At 32.7% G+C, this 10,081-nt stretch overlaps 1 pseudogene; it reads left to right on the forward strand.

The window, feature by feature from the left end:
- Window positions 1-8,983: 8,983 nt before the first annotated feature.
- Window positions 8,984-9,720, forward strand: LOC104662994 (annotated as a pseudogene).
- The last annotated feature ends 361 nt before the right edge of the window (window positions 9,721-10,081 follow it).

The following is a 10,081-nucleotide window of genomic DNA, read 5'->3' on the forward strand; positions in this document are numbered from 1 at the left end:
ATGTTGGTGTGCACCTGTAATCCCAGCTACTTCAGGGACATTGTTTACTTATAAAAGTGTACAACTATTAGAAGAATGTAACAATTATAAACATATATGCACCTAACAACAATGTTCCAAATTACATTTAAAAACCTACAGAATTAATGAGAGAAATATACTATCTCAACCATAATATTGAGACTTAAATATCCTACTATTGACAATACATAGAACAAGGAAACAGAAAATCAACAAAAATTGGAGGCTTGAATGACACACAAAAATCAACCAATTCTAACCAATATCCATGGAATATACTATGCAACAACAGCAGAATACACAGTTTGTTCCATTGCATATAAAATATTTTCTTAGACTATATGTTCAGCTATAAAATAACCTCAAAATATTTGAATGGCTTAAACAAAATATATTATCTATATATAATGGAATAAAATTAACAATAACAAAAGTACATTTGGAAAATTGAACAATATGTGCAAATAGTGTGGTGTGCTCCTAAATAACCAATTTAAAAAAGAAGAAAATCACAAGGGAGATCATCAGATGAATAAATACAAAATCACAATATACCAAAAGTGAAGGGATGCAACTATAGGAGTGCCAATGGAAAAACATATAGCTGTAAATAACCATATTAAATGAAAGAAGAAAATATCTCAAATCAATAACCCAAATGGCCACCTTAACAAACTAGAAAAAGTACAAACAATGTAACCCAAAGCAGGCAGAAGAAGAAAATAATAAAGCTTACAGTGGAAATAGATTATTGATAAAAGATAGGATAAATTAGCAATATCAAAAGTTTATTTCCTGAAAAATCAACCAGGATGACAAGACTTTATCTGGACTGATAAGATAGAGAGCATGATGGAGAAAGTACACAAAACATTTAAATAAGCAATAAGAGAATTACAAGAAAATACTATAAAAAAGCTATATCCCATTATATTAAAGTAGACAAATTCCTAATAAAACATAAACTGTCAAAAGTCATTTAAGAAGAAGTAGAAAATCCAAATAAATATGCAATAAGTAAGAATACTGAATTAGTAATCAATTTTCAACCAGTGGGATCCCATGCCTAGCCAGCTTCAAAGATGAATTCTATTGAACTTTTAAACAGAAATAAGCATCAATTCTTCACAAACTTAACTGAATATAGAAAAGAATTGACTATGTTCTAACTCATTTTATGAGGCCAAAATTACTCTGTTGCTTAAACCAGACAGGCTTCACAAGAAATGAAAATTTTACAATGTATTTATGGATACACACTCCCAAATTATCAAGAAAATACCAGCAAATCAAACTCTGCAATATATGAAAAGAATTGTGCCCTGTGACCACAAATGATGCTAAAAATGCAATGTTAAATTAACATTTAAAAATCAATGAGTGTAATACATTATGTTAATAAAGGAGATAAATGATCATCTCTATATTTAAAAAAATTTGACAAAAACCAACACCTTTGCACAATATTTATTAGAAATGACAAATGAATTCAATAAGGCTGTAGCCACATGATCTATATACAAAAATAAATTGCATTACTATATTCTAGCAATTAACAATCCAAAATAAAATTAAGAATACAATTTCATTTCTGTGAAAAAAGTCATTAGAATTTTGAAAGGAATCACATTGATTCTGCAGATCACTGTGGGTATTACGGACATTTTACAGTTGAAAAAAATAAAACAAGGGTAAATTTTACAAAAGATGTGTGGGTGTAAGACTTGTACACTGAAAACTACAAAATATTACTAAAAATATCAAAGCAAACCTAAATATATGAAAAGTAATCCATGTTTATATATCAGAAAACATTTTGTTAAAATGGCAACAGTTCCCAAATTAATATGCCAAAATTCTTACCAAAATTCCAGTACCTTTTTTTTTTTTTTTTTTTTTCATAAATATGTGTGTGTGTGTTTGTATTAATCAGGGTTCTCTAAAGGGACAGAATAGGATGTATGTATATGTGAAAGGGAGTTTATTAAGGACAATTGACTCACATGATCACAAGGTAAAGCTCTACTACAGGCTGTCTGCAAGCTGAAGAGCAAGGAAGCCAGTAGTGGCTCAGTCCAAGTCCCAAAACCTCAAAAGTAGGAAAACGAACAATGCAGCCTTCAGTCTGTGGCCAAAGGCCCGAGAACCCCTTTCTAACCACTGGTGTAAGTTCAAAGAGTGCAAAGGCCAAAGAACCTGGGGTCTGATGTTCAAAGGCAAGAAGCATCAGCACAGGAGAAACACAAAAGCAGGAAGACCCCCCAAGTCTGCTTCTTCCACCTTCTGCCTGCTTTTTCTAGCAGCTGGTGGCCGACTGGATGGTGCCCACCCACATTGTGAGTGCGTCTTTCTGAGCATGTGTTTTCCTCTCTGAGTCCACTGACTCAAAGGCTAATCCCTTCTGGCAATACCCAGAAACAATATTTTGCATGCTTCAATCCAAACAAGTTAACACTTAATATTAACCATCACAGTGTGTAATGACATAAAGCCTTCCATTTAAGGTCAGTTAATTTTTAACAAGGGTATCAAAACATTTCAGTAGGGAAAAAATTATCTGTTCAAAAAATTGTGCTGTGAAAACTGGATATCACATAGAAAAGAATAAAGTTGCAATCCTATCTCAAATCATACATTTAACTCTCAATATTTCATAGAATTAAATCTAAGGGTGAAAACACTAAATCTTTTACAAGAAATACAGCAGTAAGTCTTTACATCTTTTAGTTAGGCAATTGTTACTTAGATGAGACATAAAAAGTGTAAGCAGCAAAATAGAAAACAGATGAACCTGACTTTTGTCTAAAAATAAAATATGCTTACATATCTGTTAAACATAATTCAATTTAAAATATAAACAAATTATTTCACTTTCCACATTTAACTTCTGCACCATTTTGAGAAGGATTTTTTTTTTTAATCCCAGGTTAGTATTTCAAGATATTTAAAATTTTATCTATGAAGGAACATGGTAAACACTTCCACAACCAAAAACAATGGAATCTTCAGCAAATGATTAGTCCATTTAATATAAACAAGAACTATTTTATAGGTCTAAATTAAACAGAAATTGAAATAAATATATTCATCTTGTATGTATTATTAATTTTTCATTTTTTATCAGTTTTTATTCTACTACTCAAGAATATGGATTGTCTTGTTTTAGAAAACATCTTAGGATGACTCCTTTAAGCATTTTTATTTTTTAATCCTTTTTTATCAGTGAGATTCCTGACTTTCAAATGGTTGTTCTGGGATTCCTCCTGAGTACCAAGTAACTCCTTAGGGAATGTCCTCAATGATCAGATAGTAAAAGGGGTGGGCTACGACCAAGAAATATTCTAGGCCTTCTACCTCCACTGAGATGAGAACATCTGTCCTTTATCAGCTTTGAAAATGTTTGATACCTACATGTTTGAACATGTAGTAGCATAAAATACTTTAATATGAAGAATTTAGGATGGAATAAAATATAGAGGACAAGTTTTTCAATTTCTTGAATCAGGAAACCATGAGTGTACATCTTTATTTTATTATTTAAACATAGCTAATGTTGCCTACTTTTGTTTGTTTGTTTGTAACTTGATTCTTTACCAGACTAGATCTTTTTCCTCTTAGTTATAAGGAGCCTTCATGTGCATACATCTCTGGATATGCAAGAACAGAACCTTAGTGTTTTAATTCATTTTAGCAATCCTAATCTCAGATCCAACTTTCGTGTTGATGCCTTTAGAAATAAAACAAATAAACTTTTCATTTCTCAAGTACCGAAGAGTCCAGTTTTCTTCTTATATTGAATGTGATGGACAATATGGCCTGGAGAGTTTGCCAGAGGCAATAACTGGAAGAAACATGTTTGGTCTTGGAATTAACATGTATAATATTACATGTTAGATGTAGAACATTTTACATTATCCATGAAATCAAAATCATTGTGATATCATCCAGACCCAAATAGAATATTGGGAAGGTTCTGTCTCAGAACTAATTTTCTGAGGAGTTTTATTGACTAACCGGATGATCCATTGCTTTGTTCCCTTACTGGAATGGACAAAAAGGTATAAAGCATCATTTTCCTAGGAAATTATTGGGAATGAATTGATCTCTTGCTTCTATACAAGAAAATCATGTTAATCTAAAGCAAAATGTGCTTTTCAATGGAAATGATCCAAAGAGAAATTAAGATGATTAATTCAAGGCAAGAACAAGTCTGATGGCTGATTAAACTCATGGCTGAGTGTAATGAAAACCTTCTTGATAATCATTAAGTGATAGGAGCCACAAGGACCATATTTGGTCACAGAAATATAAAAGAAGGCATCAGAAGCTGCCAGGATACTTACTGTCCTTTGTTCACCCCAGTATCTGGCTTGTCTATCAAGATTTTTTACAAATGTTCTGTTAGAGTACCTACTTAAACACTTATAAAATGGCAAGAGTCATCACTAGCAACTAGAATCTAGATAGTATCATTTGGTTATTTATAAGGATTTAAGAAATCAGTTTATTCTAAACTTGTTACTGACGAATTGGAGTGATTCTCAAACCAAGTACCAGGAAACTGAGACGACATAAAATTTTTCTAGAAAGTGAAAGTTACTGCTGATTCTAAAAATTTCGCCTATTCCAATTCTGAGCTTATATGACAGCCACAGTTTCCAGTTTTTTCTAGATCAGGTGAGATACGTTTTACTCTCAGCAACTTCAGAACAGAAAACTTCCTATGATTCATCACGTAAGTAATATACATCACCACTGTTTCATCTGACCATATCATACATCAACTAAAATAATAGGCAAAATTCCATACTGAATGATTTAAATGATAGTCTTTTTTTATGTCTTATGTCCATGTTTTTATGTTGATATTTTCATTTTGTATTGTAATATTTTTCCTAGTTAGAAACAATGGTTTTAACTTTTATTTTTAAAAATTCAAATTTTCAATCAATAGTAGGTAAATTCCAATTGAAAAACCAAACAATTAATGCCTAATCTTTATTTCATGTATAGTCCTAATAGAATAGTAAGTATTGATAATTAGTGAATAACTAGGAGCTGTGGTATTAACATGGCCACAACGATGCTGTTGTCCTGCATGTTAATTTTTTTGTAAAGAAACAAAACCTGCTAGTATTGTCAAAAATTTTCAGTTTTTTTTCCCCTGTGGTCATGGGGCAATCTACATTCTTGAGTTTGGTGATATGACTTCTCAAACGAATGCTAGTTGAATAAAAGTTTATTTCAAATGAAAATTTTCTACTAAATATGGCTGATGAGACAATGGAAGTAAAGCACATTCTCGCAAAGAGAGATAAGAACTGCTCCATAACTTGTAATGAGAACTGTGTGGGTGCTATAAATTGAATTTGAGCCATGGGAATTTTTGTCTGACATTGAAAATAATCTGAAATTAAACAGGAGAATAAAAATATGCAATATCCCTACAAAATCATGCGTATCATAAATATATACTATAAGCCAGTATGTTGTCTAAGCAGATTTTGGCAACTATTTCAGCAGCACTTATTTCTGGGCAGCATTTGTGGGTCATTTGGCAATAACATTCTCTATAGGTTTTCAATGAGTTGCTCTTAGTAAATTAGATGTCAGTGATTTTATTTTGGAAAACTTCTTTATAATTCAATTGTGCTTTGAACTTTTAATTTATGACCCTAATTGTATAATAGGAGGTAGTCAAAGCAGAGTATTACCAGGAAAAGCTATTTCCAATAATACAGTTGAGAAGATATTCTGAAAAAATCCTTCTGTTATGAAACATTACAAATTTGCTACTAAATAATGATTTACATCATGTTAAATATATGTCCTTGATGGAAGCAAACTAAATGGAATATTCAAAGCTAAAAATAAAACAGGTAAAATCAAGGAAGCTAAGCAGTCTCTGATGCTAATAAATGCCCTGAGAATCCAAAGACCTTAAAATGTTTAAGGCAGGCTTGAGAAGATGAGGGAGAGCCTTGCATAAACACACAATGAGGAGTAGAGTCTAAAACTTCTACATATATTCTGCCTCAAATGGTTTACGTATTCACTGAGATAAAGAGCTAGAAAAATGAAATTCACCTCTTAAAAGATAATAACAAGGAAATGTCTCTGCTTCCCCATGGTTTAAAGTGTTGGAAAAAACTCTCTCTAAAATCTGACAAGTATAATGAGCTCCTCAGGGAGTGCTGTGGCCACTAGTTACATCATTATATACTCCCCTAATAAAAGATGCATATTTAATTCTCTATCATTAAAAACTTTAATCTACAATTTAAACTCTCTCCAGATAAATTTGTATTTCTATATGCTTTCACCATTAAATTCTGCCCAAATTTGAAAAAGTAATAAACATTACAGGAACTTCTCCCAAAAACTGGGAAAAAGAAAGCTCTTCCCACCTTATTATTGTATAAGGCCTTAATACCAAAATTTAATAAGGAACAGAAAGTAAAGTGATAATCCATTTTTTTCAATGAACATAAAAGCAAAATCCTGAACAACAATTTTTAGAAAATCAACTCCTATGACATATAAAACCTACAGGGAAACCAAACAAAAATATTATATTCACCAGGATTTATGTAGGACTGCAAGTGGTAGATAAACTTTCAATACATTATCAAAACAAAAAGGTAACAAAAAGAATATGATCTTGATAGATGCAGAAAATAATCTAAAATATAAAATATAAAAATGTAGCATCTGTTCATTAATGCAAATCCTCTGAAACAAGAAAAGAGCAGGAATACTTTGTCCTAACAAAGGCTATTTATAGATGGGGACACAAACAATGTGTGGAGTAAATAAAACACATTAATAAAAAATATTGAATGCTTATCTTTTGAGATCATAGATTAAGCAAAGATGACTGCTAAACACTTTTATTTATTATTGTACTGAAACTCAAAACCATTGCATTATATCAAGAAAATACAAGGTCAAGTACTATTATATAAGGAGGAAATATTAGAATTTTGATAGGAAAAAAAAACTTTTATTTTTTGAAATAATTCTATTACCTGCATAGAGCACAAAGGGTTTTCTATAAAACAGCAATGCTAATAAACAAGATATTTAAGTTCAATTTGCTTAGTTTAGGCCTGAAAAAAGAACCTCAATTACATTCTTATATCTATCAGTAAAATGAAAAAATATAATTAAAATATATTAAAGTAAACCATATAAATAAAAGCAAGGATATTTAGATAGGAATATAACAATGATGTAAAATTTACCCAGAGAAAATTTTAATTCTCAATGAAGATTATTAGAAAAGACCTAATTATGTAAAGATAATTTGCTTATGGGTGTGAAAGACGCATTACTGTAAAGGTATCAATTGGCTGTTAATTGATAAATTGAATACAATTTAAAAATTTTTACATGGTGTTTTCTCATAAAGAACATTGACAAGCTGAACCTGAATGTTATAGTAAAGCAAAGTAATAATACTGCCAAGACACTCCTGAGGAAGAGTAAGCAGGGTGACTGTCATTCTAGTTATCAATCCATTATAAAAACTACACTGATTAAAATATTGTATCATGGACATCATCATTTTAAAAAAGATCTATGATAAGTTATTAGTGAACCCAGAAATTCAATATTACTTAGGTTATGTAAGAAGTAGAGTGTGTTTCAAAACTCTAATTCTAACATTGGCATAATAAATTCATATTCCAATGTAGCAGTAAGGAGTTGATGCCACCTTTCCACTGCTGGAACAATGTCAGAGGATGCCTGCTAAAATGCAAATCTTAAATAAGGTCAAATGTCTCACCACATACTATCAAAATGTCAAGATTTTAATTGAAAGTCACTCATTATAGCAAGAATCTATAAGATCTCATGTTCAATAAAATGAGAAAATCAGCAGATACTAAAACTAAGATGACAGAAACATTTAAATGATCACAAAAGAAATTTAACACAGCTACTGTTTCAAAAAGCAATTACAAATACATTTGAGGCAAGTGGAAAGAAAAAGAAAGTATAACACAGAAATAGAAAGACACATGAAAAAACTAGAAGATTAAAAATGAGGAAACTTTAAAATTGAAAAATTCAATAGACATAATAAAAATATATGTAATTGTGCTTTTATACTGAATATTGCAATATTAAAGAAAATCTAAATAAATAGCACCACAAAGTTTATACATTGGAAGGATTATGGTGAAGATGTAAATTCTCCCCAAATTGAGAGAAATGTTCATTGCAATTCCTCTGAAAATCCCCATAAGACTTTTCTAGACAAGCGTATTCTAAAAGTTGTATTGTAAAAGTTATACAGAAATAAGAGGAAATAGGCCGAGCGCGGTGGCTCAAGCCTGTAATCCCAGCACTTTGGGAGGCCGGGACGGGTGGATCACGAGGTCAGGAGATCGAGACCATCCTGGCTAACACGGTGAAAACCCGTCTCTACTAAAAAATACAAAAAACTAGCCGGGCGTGGTGGCGGGCGCCTGTAGTCCCAGCTACTCGGGAGACTGAGGCAGGAGAATGGCGGGAACCCGGGAGGCGGAGCTTACAGTGAGCTGAGATCGCACCACTGCACTCCAGCCTGGGCGACTGAGTGAGACTCCGTTTAAAAAAAAAAAAAAAAAGAGGAAATAAAAGTAGCTAAAGCAATACTTTAGATAATAAAATGGGTAGACTCACTCTAGTCAATAAGAAAACTTAACTATATAGCTACTGTATTCATGACATTATGGTTTTGAAAAATAGAGATACAACAAAGATAAACAAAACAGAATGGAGTACCCAGAAATAACTTCTAAACAAGGATAGCCAACTGAGTTTTCACAAAGGTACAAAGCAATTCCTGGGGTAAGGATGGTACTTTTAACAAATGATGCTGAAGTCATTGGCTATTCATAAGGGAAATAAAAAAAAAAACACACATCCTACATTAATATTAAATAAAAATCAACCATAGACTTAAATATTAAATATGCCTTGGTTGAAGGGATGGAAAGTCACCAGTAAGGATGGCAATGTCAGTGGAACCACGTTGCTTGAGGCTCTGGACTGCATCCTACCACAGACTTGTCCAACTGACAAGCCCAAGGGGTGATATTGGTACTTTTCTGTTGGCCAAGTGGAGACTGGTGTTCTCAAACCTGGTATGGTGGTCACCTTTGCTCCGGTCAGTGTTACAACTGAAGTAAAATCTGTTGAAATGCACCATGAAGCTTTGAGTGAAGCTCTTCCTAGGGACAATGTGGGCCTCAATGTCAAGAACGTGTCTGTCAAGGATGCTCGTGTGGCAACGTTGCTGGTGACAGCAAAAACAACCCACCAATGGAAGCAGCTGGCTTCACTGCTCTGGTGATTATCCTGAACCATCCAGGTCAAATCAATGCTGGCTATGCCCCTGTACTGGATTGCCACATGGCTCACATTGCATGCAAGTTTGCTGAGCTGAAGGAAAAGATTAATATCTGTTCTGGTAAAAAGCTGGAAGATAGCCCTAAATTCTTGAAATCTGGTGATGCTGCCATCGTTGATATGCTTCCTGGCGAGCACATGTGTGTTGAGAGCTTCTCAGACTATTCACCTCTGGGTCACTTTGTTGTTCGTGATATGAGACAGACAGTTGCCGTGGGTGTCATCAAAGCATTGGACAAGAAGGCTGCTGGAGCTGGCAAGGTCACCAAGTCTGCACAGAAAGCTCAGAAGGATAGATGAATGTTATGCCTAATACTGCCACCCTAATCTTAATCGGTGGTGGAAGAACGGCCTGAGAACTGTTTGTTTCAACTGGCCATTTAAGTTTAGTAGTAAAAGACTGGTTAATGATAACAATGCATCGCAAAACTTTCAGAAGGAAAGGAGAATGTTTTGTGGACCACTTTGGTTTTCTTTTTGGGGTGTGGCAGTTTTAAGTTTTTAGTTTTTAAAATCAGTACTTTTTAATGGAAACAACATGACCAAAAATTTGTCACAGAATTTTGAGACCCATTAAAAAAGTTTAATGAGAAAAAATTTGCTATTAGACTTTTAGGATATAACATAGGGAAAATCCTTTATAACCTATGGTTTATAAAAA

Source organism: Rhinopithecus roxellana, chromosome 13 (genome assembly GCF_007565055.1).
Source record: "Rhinopithecus roxellana isolate Shanxi Qingling chromosome 13, ASM756505v1, whole genome shotgun sequence".
NCBI lineage: Eukaryota > Metazoa > Chordata > Mammalia > Primates > Cercopithecidae > Rhinopithecus > Rhinopithecus roxellana.